Source organism: Pinus tabuliformis, chromosome 4_1 (assembly GCF_031772625.1).
Source record: "Pinus tabuliformis cultivar Carrire ecotype Pingquan chromosome 4_1, CPIR1, whole genome shotgun sequence".
Classification (NCBI taxonomy): Eukaryota; Viridiplantae; Streptophyta; class Pinopsida; order Pinales; family Pinaceae; genus Pinus; species Pinus tabuliformis.
In genome coordinates, this window is record NC_142303.1 from 51,846,351 (window position 1) to 51,873,153 (window position 26,803).

Sequence of the window (26,803 nt, forward strand, 5' to 3'; positions counted from 1 at the left end):
ATACGCATGCCCCCCGGCCGAGTGAGGGTTACAAGTAATAAAGTCGATACCCCATTTGGCGAATGGACCAACGGCAATTATAGGGTGGAGAGGAGCAGGTGGAGCGCGCATCTTGCGATCAAACACTTGACAGTTGTGGCACTTCCTGACTGCAATGATACAATCCTTAAACATAGACGGCCAGAAATAGCCAGCGCGCAACACCTTCTGAGCTGTGGCATACCCAGACATATGACCGCCACATGCTCCAGAGTGACAATCATTCAAAACCCTCTCAGCCTCTTCGTGAGTTAAACAACGTCGAAAAACTAAGTCTGCCCCCGGCGATAAAGTGTATCTCCAATAATTTTGTATGGCTGGGATTGAAACCGAATTTTTCGACGTTCCGCTTTGGAAGCTTCAGGCCGAAAGGTTTGGGTTTGGAGATAGATGATTATATCCCCATACCACGGATCTACAGTACTGATAAGAAACAAAGATTCGTCCGCAATGGACTCTTCTGCCACAGTCTCTGTGTCAGCACTCGGGAAATCACACATCAATTCCGCGAAAACTAAGGATTTCTTAGACTTGGACTTCTCGAACTCCAAGTCGAACTCTTGCAGGATAACGATCCATTTAGAGTACTTGCCCCCTAGCAGTTGTTTTGTCAAAATATAAATCATAGGGTTGCAATCCGAAATAACTGTAGTTTTACGGAGAAGAATGTAGTGACGAAAACGCTGGACAGCTTGAACGGCTGCCAGGGCCAATTTCTCCACATGCGAATATTTTAGCTCAGTGGGATTCAAGGTCCTACTAAGATAATATATCACATGCTCCGCTCCGAATTCATCTTCTTGAACTAACACCATTCCAATGGTGGAATGCGAAGCTGCGAGGTATAAGAAGTAGTCCTGGTTGTAGTTGGGAGGATGCAACAACGGTGCATGGGTCAACGCGTGTTTAAGTGCATCAAAAGATTGTTGGGCAATCTCGTCCCAAAAGAATTGTGCGTTCTGTTTCAACAACCGTGTAAAACCTTTAGTGACCTCGGCGTAGTTTGGGATGAATCGGCGTAAAAAGTTCGCTTTCCCTTGCAAACTTTGGAGTTGGCGCAAACTCGAAGGAGGAGGCAATTTGATGATAGCCTCGACTTTCGAGGGATCGACGCGAATGCCGGCTTTTGAAACAACAAATCCCAGCAATCGACCTGTTTCTATACAGAAAACACACTTGTGGGGATTCAACCGAATTCGATAATGCCTACACCTCATAAAGATTGCTCGTAGGTGGACAAGGTGATCAGCTCGATGTAAAGAATGAGCAGGCAAATCATCGAGATAGGGTTGCACAATGTGCTTGATGTCATGAAATGCATAAGACATCGCCCGTTGAAAAGTAGCGCCGGCATTCTTAAGCCCAAAAGGTAATTTGCAATAAGCAAATGTCCCCCATGGACAAATGAATGCCGTTTTTGGTTGGTCGGCAGGTAGAATATTGATTTGATTATAGCCCGAGAAACCATCCATGAAGGAAAACATTTCACTTCCGGCACAATCATCAATAATTTGATCGATATAAGGCGTAGGATAGTTGTCTTTTGGACAAGCTCGATTTATATCCCTATAGTCGATACAGATTCTTATTGTTCCTTGTTTCTTATTGACCGGAACAATATTCGATACCCAATCCGTTAACGGGATCGGATAAATGAAACCTGCTTTCAACAGCTTTTCGACTTCTGCTTTAATCGCAGCCGCTTTTCGAGGGTGAATTTGACGCAACCGTTGCCGGACGGGTTTAGCATCCGGGTAGGTCTTTATTTCATGAACAACAATGGCAGGATCAATTCCCGGCATTTCCTCGTAAGACCAGGCAAACACGTCGCGGAATTCTTGGAATAGGGCCTTGTAAGTTTGGATTTCTTCTTCAGTACATGCGGCACCTATATGAATGTTTTCCTCGATTCCGGGCTTCACTGAAATATCAATGGGAATAGTACGAGAAATATTCCCTAAATTCAACTCTGAATCAGAATGTTTCGTTGGATCCTGAGCGTCTTTGACATATTCAGCGGTAAAGATAGATGAAAAATCATTTTCAAATGCATCATCCTTAGGTAAAAACGAAGATCTGTGATGGAGATCCTCCCATGGTAGATCATCTACACTTAGGATTTCGCGAAGTTGTTCGTCAGATGACACGACTTCGGGAAACGTTATCCGTTCTAAGGGTGAGGTGAAAAGTGACTCTTCACTGACCACATTCATTTGGTCGACTTCGGTTGAATGAAAGTCGGTAAAAGACATGAGAGCTTCATAAGCAATTTCATATGGACTCAAAGGCATAGCATTACCGAGTGAGTCTATCTCAGAGTCAGATGGGACGAACCAAGGATCATCATAAATAATGTTTTCTGACGTAATCATATGAATTTTTGCAAACGAAGGATCTGCGCTGAGTGGAGGGAGAGGAAAAGTTCCCAGTAAACCGGAATCCTTAACTAAACCTACACCAACGTCCCTATAAGGGATTGTCGTCTTACCGACATGCTGGATACTCTCTGAAGAGGCTGGGTCGGATGAAAAGTATGTCAGCTGATCAATAGTCACGATCTTACCGTTATGTGGAAACTTAATTACTCTGAAGACCGATGAAACGACCGCTGTCATAGCATATGACCAACTTCGACCCAAAAGAAGGTTGTAGTCTAGAGGGGCATCAACCACTTCCACATCCAGACTAACGGTTTTACCTTCAACCCCTATAGGCAATTCTTGTAGAATACCAAACGGACGGAACCCACGGCCATCAAAGGCCTTAAGGATGGTGGGGGATTGGTTCAACGAAGGAGAACCAAGCGATCTCCAACATTGAATCGACATAATACACGTAGAAGCTCCCTCATCAATCACAGTCCGATGAATAGGCCTGTTTTTTACTATCACTGGAATTTGGAAAGCCATTTGATGGGGGAGACGTGGCGTACTATTTTCTAGATCAAAGATCATTAGGTTCGGGTCCTGAACATCAACAGCTCCGATAGCCGACAAAAGCAATTTCTGTTGTGCTGGACATGATTGCAGCACTTCGAGTGCCGACATTGCTGAAGGTGAAACAGCTAAGTCCTCAACAATGTTGTAATTCTGGGCTGCTCTCGCATGTGGATTGAAAGCAGACCTTCGAAGTACACCCTTGGCGGGCGGCTTAATCACTAAGTCTGGGTTAGGTTTTTCGATCTGTAGTGGATCGGAACCAGGAGCTGAGGTTGATGGGTTAGAGTGAGAAGATTCTGCTTCCTTACCATCAACAGGAGCCTTACTACCATAATCTTGCGATCGAGTCGCAATCCTCACATGAGACATCATCAAAATGGGTTCTTCACTGGCATTCGAAGAAGAACCTATCATCTTATTTTCCTGCTCTGGAAATGGATTCTTTAACACAGCAGGAGTGGGAGAACCTTTGACTATTTTCACAACCTCGGCCCGATGAGGGCAATCTCTCGTAAAATGATCCTCTTCACAAATAAGACAAGGATATCGAGGTTTGCGTTTTTCGTCATTGGTTTCCGACTTTTCAGTTTTCTCCTTTGGAGCCTTGTCTGCTTTAGCCTTCTTCTTTCCTTTCTTCTTTCCACCGTTTTTTGATTTGGCCGTAGATGACTCTACAGCGTGAATGTCGGCGGTGAGTTCAGGAGAAGACTCTCCTGTCGGAGAATCAGGCAAAGTGATAATTGGAGTAGTTGAAGCCTTGGAAGACTTCTTCTTGCTCTTCGTAGTCACGATACCAATCATACCATCAGCGGCATGAGATCCCGAAGGAGCAGCAGCGATTTGATTCGACTTTGGAAGATCCGGAATCTTCTCGTGTAACGTACCCGACTGAGTGTAAACTAAGTCAAGGTATTGTGCCTGAGCAATGACTTGCTCCTCAGTAACTACTCCGGCCTTAGCTACATCTTCAGTAATCTTCGGTAATAATGATTTGACAAACCATTCAGCTAAGATTTGGTCCGGGATAAAAACTTTCACTAATCTCCTTCGACGTCTCCACTCATGAATGTGATCAGAAATATACGTGGACGTCGATTGTTTTAGTGAAGTTAATAACTCCGTGCCGTTATCGTATCTGACCGGCAACTGAAAGTGAGTTAAGAACGAGGTAGCTAACTGGCTAAAGTTGTAAAAAGAGGCCCGTGGTAACTCAATGTACCACTTGGCCGCGAGACCAATGAGTGTACGCTGGAAAAGACGTAAGCGGATGGAATCATCTGAGATAGAATTCGAAGCACACCAGAGGTGGTAAGTCATCACATGATTGGACGGATCCTCTCCAGACTTACCTTCGAACTTGGGTATATCGCTGGGCAACTTATTTGGCATTGGCGGCCAGAACTGAAGATATTGAATTGGATCGTTCGTTAGGCGCGTCAAGTCGGGTAAATCCAAAGTTGCAATAAACGGTAACTGTCGGTTAGGATCTCTAAAACTCTGGGTCACAATACCAGCCCCAGGAGGAGGATATCCAGGATAACTAGGAACAGGAGTCGCATTTGGGATATTATATCCTCCTGGAAAACCAGGATTAACCGGACCGTACTGGGGTTGTTGAGGTTGTTGATAAGTGTACCCAGGATACGGTTGATACTGGTAAACCGGTTGTTGGACAGCTTGCCCATGTTTGTACTGTCCCTGGTACGGAGGTTGAACAAATTGAGGTTGAGTAGTGACAACCGTACTTATACCAGGCTGACCTACAGGCATCTGGACCGTGGTTTGAATCGTAGATCCAGACAACGGTAAAGATGTCTGAGGTGTGGTAACAGGGACAGTAGAAACTGGAGCCGTCGATACTCCAGAAGTAAGTATGGTAGATGTAGCGGTAGTTGCAGCAGCCGTTTGAGATGGAGTACTAGGTGCAATTGACGGCTGAGTAACTACCGAAGCTACAGAAGTTTGAACATTTGGCTGGACAGGTTGCGGTTGCTGGGTTGGACCAGAAACTACGGGTTGTCCAGCTTGAGGAACCATCTGTACACTTGGCTGCAACACCTGTTGACCCTGTGATGGATCCCACACTAACATTCCAGGGTATTGACCCGTAACAGGTTGAGGATACTGAGATCCATAACCAGATTGAGGGTAGGATTGATAATTGTAAGGTGCAGTTCCCATACTTGGAACATATGACTGACCTTGAGGCGGTTGATAACCTTGACTTGAGTATTGACCTTGAGGTTGATAACCTTGAGGTAAATACTGATACTGGGGTTGACCTTGACCTTGAGGTTGGTACCCTTGAGGTTGATAACCTTGGGGTTGATACCCTTGAGGTTGCCATCCTTGGGGTTGCCATCCTTGAGGTTGATATTGATACTGAGGTTGACCTTGGGGTACATATTGAGGCTGAGGTTGACCTTGAGGCACGTATTGCACCATAGGTACATACTGACTTTGAGGTTGCCCCCCAGACACGATTTGTGTACCTTGAGGTTGCCCCCCAGGCGTTAACTGCGGTTGCCCCCCAGGCGGTAATTGGCCACCTTGAGGTTGGGAAACGGGAACTGAACCTGACATCATGTAAATGTCTCCTACACCCAATGGTACATTACCACTGTTTCCAGCAAATAACCCATGATCAACGGGTTGAGGAGATGCCCCCGCAAAGGTACCAGAAAGTGACTGATACCCAGTGGGAACAGAAGGACCGCCGTGTAAAAAAGATTCAGGACTTTGAGTAAACACGGACGACTGACCAGACATATTTACAGGAGTATAAACACCTCCAGGTGGAAAAGGAGTACGAGGTGTAGAAAAACCTACTGAGTTGTCTAAAAAATTGGTTAACGCAAGGTACCAAGAAGTACTTCTAGGAGGACTGTAAAAGATGGATTCACGCTCCCTTAGATCAATAGTAAGTTGACCTTCAAGGTGAGAGACACCTATATCTTCTTCTGGAGCAAGTTCTTCTATAGCAATCAAACCAGAAGGTAGATTTTCGGTGATAATTCTTTCTATTCTCGGTGAATCAGGGACACTAGAAGTTGGAGTAACAGGTTCGGAAATTTCAGGTTCTTCGCCTGTTTCACTGGCAGATGAAAAACTACCAGCAAGCTCGGAAACTGTAACAGTTTCGGGATTGTAACCTGTTTCTAAACTTTGGTAATCTGGATGGACTACCAAGGAAGATTCTCCTTCTTCAGGTGAACCTACTCTACTGTCACTAGGAGTTACAAGGACCTTTAACCCTTCGTACTGACCCGGAATGTCTTCAGGAGATTCACCCCGCGATTTACGGAGTTTTCTTAACAAATCTATTCCGGTAACAATCTCAGGAGACTTGCCCCGAAGTCGACGGGACTGTCTCGGTAATTCCGCCACAATTAAAGATTTTTAACTACAACACACGAAAACAAAGTAAAAATTTCAAATCAAACCACCTAAAGTCTTCTAAAGAAGCAAACAAATTTGAAGCACACGCCTAAATAATCTAGAGCGTCAAACCACACACAAACAGTAGTCTTCCGGACCAAAAGCGCTAGTTGGTGATTAGGCCCAACCTCGCAGGATTCAGTACAGAAATGGCGGGTGGAACAGTTACCCCGGCAACCTGCTTAATGAATAGACCGGCACAAGTTCCTCCACTTTAACCGTCTCGAAGTGAAGTGAACCCCCCGGAAAATCCAAGTGAGTATAACCGACGTCTGCTCCAGGTACAGTGGGACCTTCCCTCCACCGTCACCTCGGTAGAACCCTAAAGATTATGGTCACTAAAGTTACCAATCACAACAATTACACCTGGGGGAACAGTCTAAACTCCGACAGCACGCAAGGGCAGAGTAACAAGCTCAATCCCCTTACCGGCTCCTTGACAATAATCCAAGGTTTACCGATAAGTGACCCCTGGCTCCTCGACAATGGTTAATCCGAGGTTTACCGTTTGTAATACGTACTGTCTGGCGTCGTTCCCAACGAGGGGGGAATGATCCCCTCACTGGTTTGGACACGAGCTCGTGCTTCTCCTTTAAGAGGAGCTTTCCCAGAGTGCAACTGAAACAATTGGATTTAATCTACCCAAGATAAACTATCTGTTTGGTTTTGTAGTCTTGGAGAGTTAAGTACTCACCTACTCCAAGACCCTAGCCTAAGCTATGTTGGTGTTTCAGAGCCCTAGAAAAATAAAAATTACTAGATTGATTTTAATTTAAGCGTTACTTTTAAGGTTGTTTCTTAAGTCAAAAGGTGATGGAAGTGAAACTAGTGGTGTGTTGACTCGACTCGAAACCACTACAAAATGCACCTAGGATGATTTACCCACTACTTTACTTTTTCGATGAATTGCTTAACTAAAAAGTTGAGAGAATGCAATCTTTATAAAAGCAACTTCTTAATTGAAGACAATCAAAGAAACAATTCGTTTGTCTTTTCCAAGCATAAAAACATGACCGCTCTTTACATGCACGAAAAAACTCTTTTTCTCTTTCAAAAACAAAAAGCTACTTGAAACAAGACTTTTAAAGAAGATGTTTTTGTATTTTTCTTTTAATAAAGCAAATAAATCTAAGGTAACAAAAATCAATCTTAACAACTATTAAAATCTACGAAAATTCACTCATAAGCAAACTAAAAGGTAAATTTACTCTAAGCAATCTTAACGAGGCCAAAACCAACAATGATTATTCTAAGGTGTTTTACTTGATCACAATCAAATCAAGGACTAGCTTATTGCAGAACCAAAAACTAGCCAAAACAAAACTCTAATCTTTTTGTTCTTTTGTAAAATGGAAATCAAAACAAGTAATTCGAAATTTGACCCAAAACAACTTAAATGGCAAGCTGCTCACACAAGGAGACTTTACGACAGGCCCGACTTCTAAGAAGGCTGACTAACCAGAGAGATCTAAGGCTGGACAACTTTCTACCGTCAAAGTCACTACAGGACCTATCCAAAAATCAAACCCTAGGCCTAAACTTCGTTGAAATCCACTAAAACACTCAAAGCTCACAAAACAAGTTCAGGTGAAAATTTTTGACAGGGTACTAAAGGATCTGGGCAGAAAACACTAAGAAAAATCAAAATCTAAAAGCAATTAAAGCAAAAAATGGAATTTTCCTAAATTTTACAGGAAGACGCAGGCAACCCGTTATAACAGGCGCGGGCCCGCTCTGTGCAAACGGCAACAGCGCGTCCAAAGACGCACTGTGCAGTACTCAGAGGGTGCGTTCTTCTGGAAAAGTTAAGTAAAACCAAATCTAACTAAATCTAAAGCTAAGCCACCCAAATACTAATTCTCACAGTCAAAAACCAGAAAATAAAAATGATTTTCTCAGAGCAAAGTTCACACAAAGGAAAAGACTTTCTCATTAATGGATTCCCCAGCGGAGTCGCCAATTTGTCGTGGCGGAAAAAGTCGTTTGTGCGGACACAACTGACCTCCCTAGGAGTCTAAACTCTCTAGCGACAAACAAGACAAAATGGAGTGATCTTTCTCTAAATATACCTTTTAAAACATGAAAACTACAAGTGTTTAGGCTTACCTTATTCCAAAACGCTGTTGTTGTAGTCCGTCCTTGCCGATCCGGATGAGCTCCTCCTTCACATCAATTCCTGCAACCACAAACAATCGAACAATTACCAAGCACTTGCATTTCATATAGTAAAACATATATTCAACATGCAGACCAAGGAACACATGAAATAACTCATTAACATAAGCTATTGAGAAAAATAAACCAGTTTGTATTAATAACGAAACAAAGAAACTCTTACAACCTGGCCTTGGTGTTGTGCAAGTTCCTCCCAGGGTCCATCAAGGGTTTTCCTCTACTTTGACAAAGCTCACCCACTTCCAAGTAGAATCAAGCAAAGACAATCTCTCCTCACAAGGTTCTAAATGGGAGTCCTAATTCCTGCAGCATTTACCCAAAGAAAATGTATAGCTCCAACCTCTCCTCCCTCTGGCTCAATGCCTTTATTTATAGTGCTGTAAAGAGGTTATTCAGGTCCACCATCAATGGGATAATCCCCCTCTTTGGGTGGGATAGCTCCCTTATTGATGGGATAATTTCCTCCTTAATAGGGATACATGAACCAACTGGAGGCGCATCCATTTCATCAAACCGACCTCTAGAAAGTTCTAGAAGTAACCACAAGTAACTTTTTTAAGATGAAACTTGCGCATTTTGCCTTTTTCAGAAGGACGCACCTGTCCCTTAACATACAGAGCGTCCAAGGACGCAGCTTTTGTGAACATTGTGAGCGTCCCCGCAGGTAAGGCTAGAGAGAACCTGCGACCCCAGAGATAAACACATTTTTTACAAGACTTTCTCTCTTCTTTGAGTTTGAGATGGATAGCAGAGGCATAAGACTTGCCTAAGAGGGTAGCATGACTGTTGATTTGAGCCATACTAACTGTAAGTAGTCATGGTGACATTTTTTAGTGTAACAGGAACGAAAAAGTATTGCTTAAGATCAGAATGCATGGATGGATCTACAATTGAAATGATTGTGTTGCAGCTTGCATGAACGTATAAGACTGCGTTTTTTTGGTGGTTGGTATGGTCTACACCCCCAATCTCTAAACAGAGATGGCAGTGAGTGCACTATCAACGTTTTCTTGGAGCTCTAATGAATTCTAATCCTCCTACTCTAATCTAAGCTACTGAAATCACTTTAACCATAAAGTAATCCTACTCAATCACATCAAAGAAATTAAATCAGCAGACTGTGTTTTCCAAATGCATGTCAAAACAAAGAAATGAAGTGCTGAAAGGAAAGACAAGTAACAATACAAGGAAAAGGAGATCTATTGCTCTCAGGTTGGGCCCTAACCTAAGAGCTATAGCTCCCTTAAGAACTCAGAATTGAATCCAAAGCTGCCTGCCTTTATTAAAAGATCATAATCATGAGTCTAACATCATGCCAAAACTGGCTTACAAAAAGCAAAAAACGAGCTGTAGCTCGTACTCAGAAATTGCAACAGTAGTTCTGTTATCTCAAAATCAGACCCTGATAGGCTGCTGGTCATGTTGACTCTAAGTAACTATTTCAGACCTACTTTAGGCTGAGGCTTAGCCTCCTCAACTTGAGAGGGCTCTCTCTTAAAGGATTAATGATTTTGATTAAAGATAAGATGGCTAACTCTTAGAACAACTGTGAAAAATATGAATGCTGGAAATACATTAAACAACTATCCATTGGGCTTATGGAGTCAACAACACCTCAATATAACAGTGAACTCAACCTTACATAGAAGTCAGGGCACTCAGCATTTAGACATTCAGAACATAACTCATATGGGACCACAGTTTATAAATGCATACAGGAAATCAGAGCACATTTAGTGAATTCTGAGTGATTATACATCTATACCACTGTAAAAATTATGGAAAGGACAAGATCACATATTCTGAACATAAGAAATCCTTCATGAATCCTGAGAAGTAAAGTCAAAATTATATTACTGAAAATGAGTCTTTACATAAGCCAAATACAAGCTGTATCATAAAATTTTCCAACCCTCATTACATTGTTGTTTCAGCTATATATAGAACTCTTATTCTAACTGATCGAGATTCCTCCTCCAGCATGAGGGGAATTCGAAAACTACTTCTAATGACACCTATTAACCTTTTAACTAACTAATAAATACAACAAGGTGCTGACTGGAGTTTTTTTAGAGATCTGAATCAACTATGACTCTAACTCCATATTACATGCATGATGGCTTTAATTACAATGATCCTCGTTCTTTGACATCTGCTCCCCTTTAGTTTGGCTGTAATGGATGTTCAAAGCTCCATGTTTGATCTTTAATGACACATCCTTTCCAATACCCTGAAACATATGAAACTGTCCCTGTGTATCGGTCTTTAGTCTGCCTTAACATGTCCGGATCCAACGAAGTATATCCTTTATCTTTTAATTACCCCAAAATGGAGCAAACTGCCACGTCTTTGATGTGTTGTCCACCGTTTGCATACGTGAAAGCCAAAATTTTTGCAAACTGTAACTGTTTCACATATCCTGAAGTGTGATAACTATGAAATATGCTTCCTTTATGACAAAAATCTAAAGTTGGATTCGAATGCATATTATCTCCACGTGTCTTGACCTGGTTAACTGTTGGATAGCTTCAGATGATGCCTTGTATGCCTTTTAGATGTTTCCCTTTCAAAATTCCCGCTTATAATTCAAAACTGCTTGATTTGCGTTAAAATCATCACCTACAGCAGTTTCGTAGCGCGCTACGAAACTGCTGAATTATTTAAAACAGCTTGCTTTTAACCCGAGACCTTTATTAGCCGAGTACTTGATTGCCAAAAACTTCTTTAGACTTTCCACATGTCAAATAGGAATTTACATTTCCTCAGAAAGATAAAATCAAGAAAATTTGTCAAAACTTTAAAACAAAATCTTACTTGAAATGAAAACTTATTAAGCAGATAGCTGATTTAATTGTGCCTTCAGATCTTCAATTTGTTTCCTCATAGCCTTATTCCCAGCTCTCAGTTGCATATTGATCCTTCTTATGTATTTGGCTTCTTTGATTGTTGGTACTGTCCATGTGTGAAATTGTGAATGGCCATCAACCACTGAATTCAACTGAGCTTCTAGGGTTTCATTCCCTTTCCATAGAGCTTTATAATACTTTGCGTGTATGACTGCATGTTTTCTAGCGGCTTTCTTCAATTTGGCAATCTCATATTTAGCTGATTCTAATTGGCTCTTTATGGCTGCTATATTATCTCCTTGAGATGTGATGACTGTTTTGCTTGCGTTTTTCTGTGTCTCTTCCCCTGTTTCCTCTGTTCTTGGCAGTGCTTCCTGTACTTGCTGGAATCTCCTTGTCATAGGTCTTCTAGGTTTAAAACCGAATTCTTCAGCTGGCACATCAAATTTAAGCCTTTTTTAGGCCTTGGATTTCTTGGTGCTTTCTTGTTCTGACTGCATCAATTCGATTTGAACTGGTAGAGACTGCTCGAATTCAATATCCTATAATAAATCATTTAAACTTGCCTTGGACACTGGACTTTCTTCAACTGCTATAGCTTTACCTTTTTCCTTATTTATCTGACTTCTTGTTCTTACCCTTGAGACTACTTCAGATGTGCTTGTTTCAGGTACAGTCTTTTTACCTTGAGCTTTTTCCTTAGTTGATTGTTGAGGTTGATCTTGGATGACGAGTGGCTTCACTGGTTTTCTTACTTGTGACTTTGGAACTCTTTTAGCTCTTACTTCTGTTTGGAGCTCAGCTATTGTAGCATCTCTAACAGGTTGAGGAGTGAGGCCAGTCTGGCTTTTGAAGCCAGCCATAAAAATAAATGAATTCCAATCTCTGTCTACCTTTTGGAGCCCATCTAAAACCAATAGTTTAATTAAACCATGATGAAACAAAGAGGTTTCACAATCCTCTTTCCTCAGCTGTACCTTATCACACATCTTGCTCAAACTACGGAACAGATAAAAAGGTAAGTCTATGGAGACCTTCCCAGTGAAGTGCAAAAGTAGTTTGAAATGGTAAGAATAAACCTTGTTATACCTTCCTTCACAAGTCAAATATTTCTGTATGCAGGTGAGTAAGAGAGCATAATGTTCTTTGACATAATTCCTGGGCACTGCCTTACTTAAATCTTCATTTACGTAATCATCCTTCAAAAACTCCTTGCAAGGATTCATGTCAAATTTGAAATTTTTGAACCATTCCTCTTGTCCTCTTGGGATCTTTGTCACAGCAGATATCACTTCTGGCGAAACCTGCAATTCTAACATGGTTATCTTTGAATTCAGGCCTGTGAAGTTAAGTGCAAATTCCTTAGTTACCTGTGCGTGTCCTCCTTGTAACTTTTTGCAAAACTTCCAGCACCCGGCATTTTTAAAAAGCTTTCTTCACCTCTTCATTTCTCAGCGTTATATCCAGGCCTTCAGGTTCAGTCCTTAGAGGTTTACCAGATATGTGCTCTTTTTTCTCCATTGATTCTTTCAGATCTTCACAAACAATGACTACAAGCTCCGGTTGGAATTGTGATTCGGCTTCTATTTGAATTCAGCCTCGCTTGATTATCAGCCTCGCTTGAATTTTGAATTTTTCTGTTTAAAACCTTTCAAGATGTAACCTTGCAGATTTTTCACTCATGCAAGACTTACGACCATCATTAAGGTTTATGCACGGTTGTCTTTCTTCGGAATAATAATTCGTGCGTATCAACAGATCTAGTGGTGGTGATAGTGGCAATGAGTGGTGAAACGTGATAAGAGGGGTACATGAACTGACATGAGAAGACATGGCCTATGACTCACCTAACAGACTTGACATTTCGGGAAAAATTCGCTGCGGAAGTACGAATCCATGATTTCGCAGCGCGGTCAGTTTTAAATTTGAATGATGCGCTGCGAAACTGCCTAATCATGATGGCGCTGCGAAACTGCCTAATCATGATGGCGCTGCGAAACTGCCTAATCATGATTTCGCTGCGAAACTGCCTAATCATGTTTTCGCTGCAAAATTACAAAAAGACACGGTGGCTATAAACAATGATAGATGGAGGATAACCAATGGGAGTTGAGAACAACTTGACTCAAAAACTCTTGAAAACTCCAGATTCTAAGGGAACAAATTAAAAACAAATTAAACTAGCACTGACCTTTGTCATGTATCAATTTTAGTTCTAAGTGATAACAAGTTCAAAAGTTCAAAAAGCTCCTATCAAAGGCTACGGCCTCAATATTTATACATGATGAGGACCAAGCTGGCTTCCTCAATTAGTGGAGCTTGGTTGTCCAACTTAAAAGTAAACTGTTGTTCCTGTAGAATCCGTTGGCTGCCTTTCAGCTCGGTGGGGATAGCTGTTGGAGCTCGGAGTTGGGGTGGAGATCACGAGGGAGGTCATTCAAGACTGTGGACAACCTCCATATAAACCCGCAATGCCACCTTTGTTGTCTCCTTGTCTCCATTTGCGTGGTCTTTGCTCCATTTAATGTCAAAAAACCTGAAATCATCATGTATTAGTCACATAGGAATAATGCCTGCCCTTCTTCCTACAAATAACACGAATATACTAAGAAATGATGCATAAGTGATAAAAGATGAAGGGTTGAGCGAGGTAAGTAGGCCAAATGAGCCCAAATTGTTACCAAAAATTGGGGCTCATCAGTCTCCCTAGGTTTCAATTTCCTGTTTTAGAATATAGAGAATGATATCTGTCCAAACAGTTTAATCTTGGCAGATTTGTAGATAGGTAGAGAATCAAAGGGACTCAACTGTTTAAACTGGGCCCTAGCAAAAATAAGTGTAGATCTAGATAGGAAGAATTCAAAAGAAAATTGTAAATATGGGTCTGCAAGTCTAAGTGCACCCACCCAAAGAAGAAGAAAAAAATGTTAGGTGAATAGGCTGGGTAAGTAGCTGTGGTTGCAGAATGATGATTGATGGTCAATTTTGTGTTTCAAAGTGCTTTATCTTTACAGATCACAGTGCAGGCAGTTTTCAGGCAAAGGAGCTCAAAGGTGAACATAACTAACTTCCCCTTCTTCTAATTCCCCAAGTCCCTTACTAACTTCCCAAAGAGGTCAAGATCTGCTTGATTCCTCTTAGATTCATCATCATCCATATCAGTTGCCTTGGTGAAGATCTTCTTCACTCAAGGATCTCAGTTCTCTACAAGGTCTTTTCCCCAAAATAGCCTAAGGTCCCTGACTTTAGTGCTTGTTGATCACCGTCATATTAACTACTAACAGTATTATATAATTCCCTATCAGTCTTCCCCCTTCCCGTACTAAAACTTTGTATATAAAATTCCCCTATGTGAATATCCCCTCCCTGGCAATATAGCCATATTTTTATAAGTCCGGGAAAAAATGGTCCATCCGGGGCTGTTTTTAGCCCATCCGTGTTAAAGTGGGGATTAATCTGACACCTAGCCAGATTAATAACCTCTCCCCTAGCCCTAAACCCTCAAAAACCCCCTTTTCCGCCCCTAACCAAAAGTTTTTGCATAAATACATTAACCCCGCGTATTAAACCCATATAACACCCATAACCCACATAAACCTAAGTTTTAAACCCACCGTGCGCATATTAAATTCGCAATATTCCTTGAATATTCCCCGCCCTAACTTCCCGCCGCTTCACATTCGCCGCCAGCCGTCCGATCGTCCTGCGCCCAGATCGACGGTTGGCGGGCCGTCCCATCTCCGAACAGCCCGAAGGTTAGCGTCCGGGAGATGGGCGGTATTCCCGCCGTACCTCCCGCCACGCGTCAGCTCCTGGGCTGTGGCGGAGCCCCCTCTGACAAAACCACTCCCCCCCAAAGGTGGTGCGCCACAAAACCACTTACCGCCTCCTGCCTGGTGACGTCACCGCTTACGTCACCCCCCTGCACAGTCACCGCTTACGTCACCCCCCTCTACCTAGTCACATGTCGAGTCATCTGCCTGCGTGGCCCCTTGCCACGTGTCATGCCATGTCACCGTTCGTACATGATGACATCATGCTGACGTCATCCCGCCATGTCATCATGCTGACGTCATCGCTGACGTCACCCGCCATACAACGTCATGTCATGCTGACGTCATCAGCACTTTTTGGCGCGAAGGGAAAAAAAATCGCACTTCGGAGCCCCGGAATCAGTTTCTGAGGCAATTTTTGATGAGCGATTTGCGCCTTTTTTGGGCCTGAATGGGGAATATTTAGGGAATCTTTTCATTCTGCGGCCCCCAGCAGGCCCAAAAGGCGCCGAATGACCCATTTTTCTTCGCGAAGCTTGCCGGAAGGACCAGAAAACAGTTTTGAAGAAAACAGAGGCCTAACAGCAGCCAATAAATGATGATTTAACACGCAGCACGTCAGAACAGCATCAATTTATTGCCAAAGAGTATCAGAGGAAGAAGAAGAGCCAAAGACTATCAGTCAAGATTTTTTAGGGGCTCGAAGCACCTGAACATTGATGAGCCCCCCCAGAAAGTCAAATCAGGAGGCGTAAGCCCATCCTTGCCCTCAAATCACAGTTAAAGATTTAAATGCAGACAGACAGCAGAGATGCAGAAACCCATACACATTTATTTCAGAAAACACTGCAGAACGCCACCGAGGACAACATCATTTACTCAGTTTTGATACAGCGGCCCTGAGCGCAGCCCGAGATATTTTTTGCATTTATTTCTGGATAGGATTAGGTCAAGTAATCATTTTTCTTTCAGACCTGATTAGGTCAAGATGTAATAAAGGAACTCTGTAGATAGTTTTGCCCTATATATACCGCCCTCTACATTGTTACAAGGGTTGGTTGATTGAGAATTTCCACTAGAGATTCGTATTGTATACCTGAGTTTTTTCTATAATCAAAGATTGTTAAAAGCTTGGAGAGCAAACTGACTGTTGTAAATGAATGCTTTTGGAGATATGAAGATGGAATTCTTGTGCTGTAGCCTGAAGCAATAAGTGCATCTTACCTCTGTTTATTGTTTACCACTATCTAAATAGCAGAAAGAAAGAATAGCCTAGAATTAGTTTAAATACTCTCTATGCTCAATTTCTGTTATTTCTTTATGTTTTCCTATGATTGAATTGGTTATGAATATGAATTCCTCCTGGCTCATGTTTACCCCAATTCACCTGTGTTTGCCAATTATCTAGGGATTCTTTACTGCCCCTAGGTAGCGCTCTGTTACCTCCTTTGTTAAGCTGATTGAGAGATTCTTAACTGCCTCTCATTACTTAGCATTATTTGTTGGCATTATGATTCAAGTGTTGTCCTTGATGGCAACTCACTCAGAGGTTGGTACAGGTGCTCAGAGGTTGGTACAGGTGATGGCAACTTAATCAGAAGATAGATCTTAGTACAGCAGGCCAAGAAAGTTCATACACGCAGGTTCATTAAGCCCAAGTCGCGTGTACACGCAGGTTGGCTTCAGTAAAAGAGCGTGTATGTGGAAAAATACCTTTGGTCCGTGGCGGTTAGTCCTTGGAAGTTGTGCCTATGGTTTCGGACCATGGTGTCTCGACGGGCGTATCGATCCCTCGTTTTGAGGCTGATGGTATTGGGTTACTATGGTTTTGGCTCTTGGTATTGAACAAGGCCTAAGGCTATATAAGGAGAAGATCATTAGGCAAGTTGTGCAAGTAATGTGTGTCTGACGAAGTGAGAAGATCTGGTATTACTGTTTATCTGTTCGGGATGCTTGGCAAGGGTCAGATCTGACAGCGAAGGCATAAGAAACTATTTCTAGATCTGCACGCGGGTTTCCCTTGGTGAAAGCGCGTATACACGCGGTTTTGGTACAGTGAAGTAGCGTATGCATAATAAGATTTGATATTTCAGGTTGCTGCTGATTCTGGTGGTTGTTGCAGAGTTCTGGGCTCTGGTTTGCGTTCTGTGTTCTTGATGACAGGGTTTCAGTGATTCAGTATTGGGTTGTTTAATGAATTATGATGCAAGTATAAGTTGATGATTGTATTGCAGTAATGTTTGTTTTGTACTCTTGGATCCAGTCTGAAAATTGATGAAACGTGGTCCCTGAAGATTGTAGGGTCAGCACCTACGTACTAGTAAATGGATCAGCTAGTACAAGAGCTGAGGGGGTTGTAGCTCCCTTCCAGAAGTAGTTGGAAAACGAGAGAGGGTTGTAGCCCTCTGCAGGTTGTAGCCTGCGTACTGGTAAAGGACTGCACCAGTACATTGTAAAAGAAGTTTCTCATTAAAGAAGAAAGAGACGAATTGCAGCAGGTGGTTTTCACCCACATTGGGTTTCCACCTTATATCATGGTGTTCATGTGTGTGGCTCTTGTGTGATGTTTTGTTCTGTTATACTGCACCTATTTACTGTTAATATGCTTAATAATGTTCTGATGCATTTACAGAAGATTAAAGCTAACTGAATTATAAGATCTCTGGGTATACGCTTGTTGCATTATACACAGTCGCGTGTACACGCGGGTTCACTTAACGAAAGTAGCGTGTATGTTTCTGAGCATTGAAAAAGTTTTATAGTTCTGATAATACTGATTCACCCCCCCTCTCAGTATTATTTCCAACAATTGGTATCAGAGCAGGTCCTTCAGAGGAAGCTTGGTCGCTTGAAGGAAAATATCCATCAGAATGGCTAATCCAGAAAGAGAGGCACACATCAGGCCACCAGTCTTTGACGGGAACAATTTTACTCACTGGAAGATAAGAACCACTGCATATCTACAATCACTTGGAGCAGAAGTTTGGGGAATCGTAGAAGGAGGATACAAATTCCCATCAGCAACTCCTACAGATCCAGCAGAGAAAAAGCAATATGAGCTCAATGCCAAAGCTGTTACTGTCCTATTGAGTAGTTTGACTCAATCAGAATTTATGAAGATCATGCATTTCAAATCAGCTAAGGAAATATGGGACAAAATCGTTACAAGCTACGAAGGAGATGATCAGGTAAAAAGAGCAAAGCTTCAAACTCTCAGAATCTGGTATGAAACTCTTAAGATGCGTAGTAATGAAAGCATAGCTAATTATTTCCTGCGTATGGATGAGATTGTGAATTGTATGAGGGATCTGGGTGAAGAATTTGAGGAAGTTGTCTTAGTTGAAAAGGTTTTGAGATCTCTGTCTACTAAATTTGATTCTAAAGTATCTGCCATAGAAGAAAAGGAGAATGTGCAGAAAATCACCATGTCACAGCTTCACGGGATCTTAACTGCTTTTGAAATGCGACAAGAGGTACCACCAGAGGCCGCATTCGAAGTGTCAGAGGAAGAAGATGAGGTAAATTTTGTCAAGAATCTTGAACGGGGAACTGGACGGTTCAAAGGTAAGCTACCTTTCAAATGTTTTCTATGTGGTAGAGTTGGTCACTATGCTGCTAGATGTCCTCATAACAAAGGAAAGATATCTGAAGAAGATGGTAGAAGCTATTATACCCATATTAAAAGTTCATTCAATGATAGTGAAGATATTAGAAGTCTCATGGCACATAAGAAGAAGAATGCTTCATCCAATAATAGCGAAGATATTAAAAGTCTCATGGCACATGAAGAGAAGAATGCAGAAACTGAAGAAGTTGCCAAATTAAAAGAACAATTGGAGATAGAAATCAGGGTAAGGGAGCAATTGCAGGATATAGTAAAGGATCAGAGTACAACTATTCAGAGACTTGAATCAAAGATCCTCTCTCTAAAAGAAGATCTTAAAAAATCAAGAGAACAGAACAGAGAAGATCTTGAAGATCAAGAACATGAAGTGACCAAACTAAAGCGACAAATGGAAGAAGGAAGAAAAGCTGAAGAAGACCTAAGGAATCAATATCTGAAAAAGGAAGAACAACATCAAGTTGAGGTAAATATCTTGAAAGGTAAAATAGAAGAAAAGGATAAGCTTTTACGATTTCAAGATAGTACTAAAGTCTTGGATGATATTCTTAATAGTCAAAGGTCTCCTGCTATCAAGACTGGTCTTGGTTTTCATGAATATGTTGAAGGTGAATCTAGTTCACAAGGTGAGGCAAGAAACTCTAATGAGAAATCTGAAATGCTCAACAAGGAACAACCAAGGAAAGAAATTCCTCAAGGAAGATCCTTTACTCCTAACTATGGACGTGATAGACGATTATTTCCTCCACTAAATAATGTTGAATGTTATGTATGTCATAATCTTGGACATGTTGCAACCAGATGTAGAAGTAGAATGGTTCAAGAAAGATCATCGCATCCCAGGTATTTCAGAGGATATTGCTTTGCCTGCAATGCATATGGACACAAAGCAATTGATTGTGATAGAAGGAACATGAAAAATGTAAGGTGTTATACATGCAACAACTATGGGCATAAAGCAAGGGAATGCAGGAGCAGATTTCAAAATTCAAGACAAGAGGACCATACATCATCACAGTTGCAGGAATTGAAGAAGACAGAGACAGAAAGGTGTGGCATAATTCAGACAGCGGACATAACAGACACAGGGGAATCTGAAAGTGATGAAATTCAGTATTCCATCTTGCATACGCTGATATAACGAAGACAAGTCGCGTATATACGCGAGTTACAGGCTGCAAAGTCGCGTATATGAAGAAAGGGCAGCAGAACAGACCCAGGTTCAGTCATGGTTGGCTCAGGCTCAGGGGGAGCAGAACAGACTCAGGAGATGGTTCAGTCATGGTTGGCTCACATTCAGGGGGAGCATATACTTCAAATAATTCATTGTTGGCATTATGGTTAGAAGTTGCTGATGAAACTAAATGATACATCTTATTGTTTGATCAAAGGAATAGTATTGCAGGCTGATGCTTATGGTACAGATCTGAATGGCTAGTCTTAGAACATGCATCTGCTCAGGGGGAACATGGATGGATTGATACAACTTGGCATATACAAAGGGGGAACCAAATCAGAAACTTCAGCATGTACTCAGGGGGAGTATGGTCAGCAGTGTGGACAGTAGAAGGTATACCAAAGAAGAGAATATCTTGGTCCACCCTTTGCCCTTGATGTCAAACGGGGAGAGTGACTTGGTGTGGTGCTTGCCATCAAGTCCAAAGGGGGAGATTGTTGGCATTATGATTCAAGTGTTGTCCTTGATGGCAACTCACTCAGAGGTTGGTACAGGTGCTCAGAGGTTGGTACAGGTGATGGCAACTTAATCAGAAGACAGATCTTAGTACAGCAGGCCAAGAAAGTTCATACACGCAGGTTCATTAAGCCCAAGTCGCGTGTACACGCAGGTTGGCTTTAGTAAAAGAGCGTGTATGTGGAAAAGTACCTTTGGTCCGTGGCGGTTAGTCCTTGGAAGTTGTGCCTATGGTTTCGGACCATGGTGTCTCGACGGGCGTGTCGATCCCTCGTTTTGAGGCTGATGGTATTGGGTTACTATGGTTTTGGCTCTTGGTATTGAACAAGGCCTAAGGCTATATAAGGAGAAGATCATTAGGCAAGTTGTGCAAGTAATGTGTGTCTGACGAAGTGAGAAGATCTGGTATTACTGTTTATCTGTTCGGGACGCTTGGCAAGGGTCGGATCTGACAGCGAAGGCATAAGAAACTATTTCTAGATCTGCACGCGGGTTTCCCTTGGTGAAAGCACGTATACACGCGGTTTTGGTACAGTGAAGTAGCGTATGCATAATAAGATTTGATATTTCAGGTTGCTGCTGATTCTGGTGGTTGTTGCAGAGTTCTGGGCTCTGGTTTGCGTTCTGTGTTCTTGATGACAGGGTTTCAGTGATTCAATATTGGGTTGTTTAATGAATTATGATGCAAGTATAAGTTGATGATTGTATTGCAGTAATGTTTGTTTTGTACTCTTGGATCCAGTCTGAAAATTGATGAAACGTGGTCCCTGAAGATTGTAGGGTCAGCACCTACGTACTAGTAAATGGATCAGCTAGTACAAGAGCTGAGGGGGTTGTAGCTCCCTTCCAGAAGTAGTTGGAAAACGAGAGAGGGTTGTAGCCTGCGTACTGGTAAAGGACTACACCAGTACATTGTAAAAGAAGTTTCTCATTAAAGAAGAAAGAGACGAATTGCAGCAGGTGGTTTTCACCCACATTGGGTTTCCACCTTATATCATGGTGTTCATGTGTGTGGCTCTTGTGTGATGTTCTGTTCTATTATACTGCACCTGTTTACTGTTAATATGCTTAATAATGTTCTGATGCATTTACAGAAGATTAAAGCTAACTGAATTATAATATCTCTGGGTATACGCTTGTTGCATTATACACAGTCGCGTGTACACGCGGGTTCACTTAACGAAAGTAGCGTGTATGTTTCTGAGCATTGAAAAAGTTTTATAGTTCTGATAATACTGATTCACCCCCCCTCTCAGTATTATTTCCAACATTATTCCCATCATTTAAACCTGAAATATATTGTTTCATGCTCAGCTATCTTGCTCCACTTTCCCTCTCTTGTGACCGAAGAAACGCACCAGCAGTTATCCTCCTTGACTCCACGCCCAATGGTTTGAAACTTCCAGACTATGCCTTGCCTCTCTGTCTGAAAACATCAATTTTCCCACCAAAAACAAAACAAAAACCCTCTGAACCCGAGACCTAGCCTAAAATCCTTTTCAACAAAGCTAAATCCTAAAGAGAGAGCCCTCTCTGATTGCAGGTTGGCTAGAACCTGCAATCCAAAGTTGGTCTGTGGTTACCTCGGCCGTATCCTTTTCTAGAGCTTAAGGACAACCTGAGTGATAACAAATATAACGCATTTTTTGAGTGTCCTTAAATATAAGGTGACTTATGGAGTAAAATAAAAAAATGTTTTATTTATTTATCATACCTCTCATTTATTTATATTTTTATTAATTTACCATACCTCTTTTACAAATATGGTATTTGGCCCATAGGATTCACTTAAATAAAACCTCTTTTTTTAGCCTTCATAAATAGAAAGAGGGTTATGGACTAAATATAAAAAGAGGTTTTATTTATTTACCATACCTCTAGTTTATTTATATTTTTATTTATTTACCATACCTTTGGAGTAAGTATAAAAAGAGGTTTTATTTATTTACCATACCTCCACTTTATTTATATTTTTACTTGTTTACACCCTTGGATGTATATAAGGTGACTTATGGAGTAAATATAAAAAATGTTTTATTTACGTACCATACCTCTCATTTATTTATATTTTTATTAATTTACCATACCTCTTTTATAAATATGGTATTTGGCCCATGGGGTTCACTTAGATAAAACCTATTCTTGAAAATTAGAGCGAATGGAAGGTTGTAACTCCTAATTTGAAGGGCTAAATTTACCTTTTTTCCCCTCTCCCTTAAAATAAGGTGGGCTAACCTCCATACCTAATTTCTTTATAAAATAAATTTGAGGCGATTTGTAAAAATGTACTATGATACAAAATATTCGCCCACTAAAAATTTAAAACCCCTTAATTTCGCCAAAGGGCGAAAATTCGCCCCTAAAATTTTTCATGTCCTCGATACATTGGCAAGGAAGCAGTTCTTCTCCTTTTTAGATGGCTTCAGTGGATACAATCAAATTCATATTGCCCCTGAAGACCAAGACAAAACAACCTTCACCTGTCCCTGGGGCACATTTGCATACAGGGTATTACCATCTGGCTTGTGCAACGCCCCAACCACATTTTAGAGAGCTATACTAAGCATCTTTGTTGATCTAATAAATGAAGGAATGGAGGTATATATGGATGACTTTACTCCATATGGGGATGATTTTGATCAAGCATTGCAAACGCTAGAAAAGGTCTTAGAACGATGCATCACTACCAGGTTATGTTTAAGCAATGTCAAGTGTCACGTGATGATGACCGGGAGTGTGATCCTAGGACATTACATCTCTGCAGTAGGAATACAGGTAGATCCAGCAAAAATACAGGTAATTATTTTACTGCCTACCCCCTGCACCCAAACAGAGGTACGTAGTTTCCTAGGATATGCAGGTTATTATCGCAGATTTATCAAGAATTTTTCACAGATTGCGACACCCTTATACGCTCTAACTGGAAATGTTGATTTCAGTTGGTCTGACAAGTGTGACATAGCTTTTGCAAGATTAAAGAAACTAGTCTCAATAGCACCAGTGTTATGTGGACCAAACTAGGAGTTGCCTTTCCACGTCTCCACGAACACATCAGATGTAGCTATAGGAGTTGTCCTTGGCCATGAGGAGGACAAGAAACCTTATGCTATATATTACATTAGAAAAAATCTCACTCCTGCATAACTCAATTACACAATGACAGAAAAAGAATTCTTAGCAGTTATTTATGCAATAAACAAATTTAGACACTATATAACTGGATACCAAGTCTTTATGTATACTGATCACTCTGACATTAGATATCTAGCTAATAAACCAATCACAAATGGGTGAGTAACACAATGGCTATTGCTTTTGCAGGAGTTCGACGTTACTATCAAAGATTGTCCGGGAAAGGAAAATCCAGTTGCTGATTTTCTATCTCGAATCGCGAAGGTTAGTGATCCACTAGCAATAGATGACCAATTACCAGATGAGCACCTATTTGCCGTGGCAGTTAAGATGCCATGGTACGCAGATGTGGAAAATTATCTAGCAGTGGGGAAGCTACCTAAACATTTAACAACAAGAGAAATAAAACTGATTGTTCAGCACAGTGCCCTGTTCTCTGGGATAGGCGGATATCTTTTTCATACAGGGGCCGACATGTGTATACGCAGATGTATCCGCGAGGGTGAGATCCATGACATTCTGAAGGCTTGCCTTGACAAACCCTGTGGGAGACATTCCACAAACTGAAGGACAGGACATAAGGTATTACAAATGGGCTATTATTGGCCCACTATTTTTAAGGATGCTAAAAAAATATGCCCATGCCTACGACAGTTTCCGAAGGATGGGCCAGCCTACGACAGTTGCCAAAGGATGAGCCGACCTAGCCAATCTGATGAAATGCCTCTGTAGCCACAATTTATCATAGAACCCTTCGAGCATTGGGCATTAGACTTCATAGGCCCATTCCATCCGCCATCCAATCAGAAGACCTACATATTGGTAGCCACGGATTATGTGACAAAATGGGTGGAAACAGTAGATTTACCAAGAGCCACATAGGAAATAGTGATTAACTTACTTTTTGGGATATTTGTGCGGTATGGATTACCGTGAGAAGTGATCACAAATAGGGGAAAGAAATTCGTATGGAACAAGATTACTGCCACTCTCAGAAACAATCATATCGTGCACAGGATCACTTCTCTATATCACCCGCAGGCGAACGGGCAAGTTGAAAGCACCAACAAGGTTATAGAAGCAATTTTGACCAAGACAATTTCAACGGACCGGCGAGATTGGGCTACTAGACTAGCAAAGGCCTTGTGGGCCTATCGTACAATTTGGAGGAATACTTCTGGATACTCTTCCTACCAGCTTGTGTTTGGTAAAGAACCAATTTTTCCAATCGATTTCGAAATAAAGACTCTAAGGACGGCCCAAGAAGTGGGTATGGATTCAATAGAAGCCCAAACCAAGCGTCTTCAGCAGGTTAACAATCTAGATGAGGCTCAATTGCTTGCTTTGCAACGAACTGCAATAATAAAACAGCAAAGGGTAAAATGGCATGACAGCCTTATCAAGAAGAAATGTTTCAAAAAGGGAATTGGGCAATTCTGTACGATTCCAGATTCTAAGACTTCCCAGGCAAGTTGAAAACAAGATGGCTCGGCCCTTATGAGATTCAAGAAGTACATAACAATGGTACTCTTACCTTGACTACCATAGACGGATCCATCCATTCCTTTAAGGTAAACGGGCATCGAGTGCGCCTTTATCATAAACCGCTTACCAAGGAGTCTTTCTACGAGCTGGTATGTGAGGACCCTTCCATGCAAATTCTAGCTGCAGGGAATGATAACCCATCAACTTTTTCTTTAAAATTTTGATATTGCTTGAAAAATTGTAAATAATGTGCATACCTTTGTAGGCATTACCATTTAAATATGAATTTTTTTTAAGTTTCATTTTTCTCTTCTTTGTTTTCCCTGTTCAAATAATTGAACGTTTGTCGTTCAATTGATTGAACAGCACATTTATTCCTCTTCTGTAATTCGTTGTTCAAACAATTGAACGGTTGTCGTTCAATTGATTAAACAGCGCAGTTTTATTTTGTCGCATTTTTTTGTTCAAACAACTGAATGTTTGTCATTCAATTGATTGAACAACACATTTTTCTTTTGTTTTTCGTTGTTCAAACAACTGAACGTTTGTCGTTCAATTGATTGAATAGCACATTTTTCTTTTTTCTTTTTTGTTGTTCAAACAACTGAACGTTTTTCGTTCAATTGATTGAACAACACATTTTTCTTTTGTTTTTCGCTATTCAAACAATTGAACGTTTGTTGTTCAATTGATTGAACAACACATTTTTCTTTTGTTTTTCATTGTTCAAACAATTGAACGTTTGTCATTCAATTGATTGAACAACACATTTTTCTTTTATAATTTGTTGTTCAAACAATTGAACGTTTTCCATTCAATTGATTAAACAACACATTTCCCTTTGTTGTTTTCGTTGTTCAAAAAATCGAATGTTTGTCGTTCAATTGATTGAACAGCACGTGTTCTTATTTATTTTCGTTGTTCAAACTATTGAAGGACTGCCGTTCAATTGACTGAACAGCACATTTTCCTTTCATTAGTTTTCGTTGTCCAAACTAACTGAACAATTGTCGTTCACTTGATTGAACAGCATTGTTCTTTCTTATTTGTTTTTGTTGTTCAAACTATTAAACGATTGTCATTCACTTGATTGAACAGCATTGTTCTTTCTTATTTGTTTTTGTTGTTCAAATTATTGAACGACTGTCGTTCAATTGATTGAACAACGCATTTTTTCCTTATTTATTTTCGTTGTTCAAACTATTGAACGATTTTCGTTCACTCGATTGAACAACACTTTTCTTTCTTGTTTATTTTTGTTGCCCAAACAATTGAACGATTGATGTTCAATTGATTGAACAACATACTTTCGTTGCTGTTTTTCACTATTCAAACCATTGAATGCCTGTCGTTCAATTGATTGAATAGCGTGCATTTTGTTTTTATTTTGATTTCATTCTTCGAACAACTGAATGACTGTCATTCAATTGATTGAACAGCATTTTTGTTTTTATTGATTTCGTTGTGCAAATGATTGAACGATAACCATTGAATCAACTGAACAGTACTTTTTATTTTCTATTTTGATTTTGTTGATTGAACCACACCTTTTAAGAGCTAAATTATGAATTTTTCTCTTGATCATTATGCCATTTTATTCTTCTTTTGTATTGCAAATAAGTACCATTTGCATTGATTTGTGCCTATTCTAAAAAAATGGT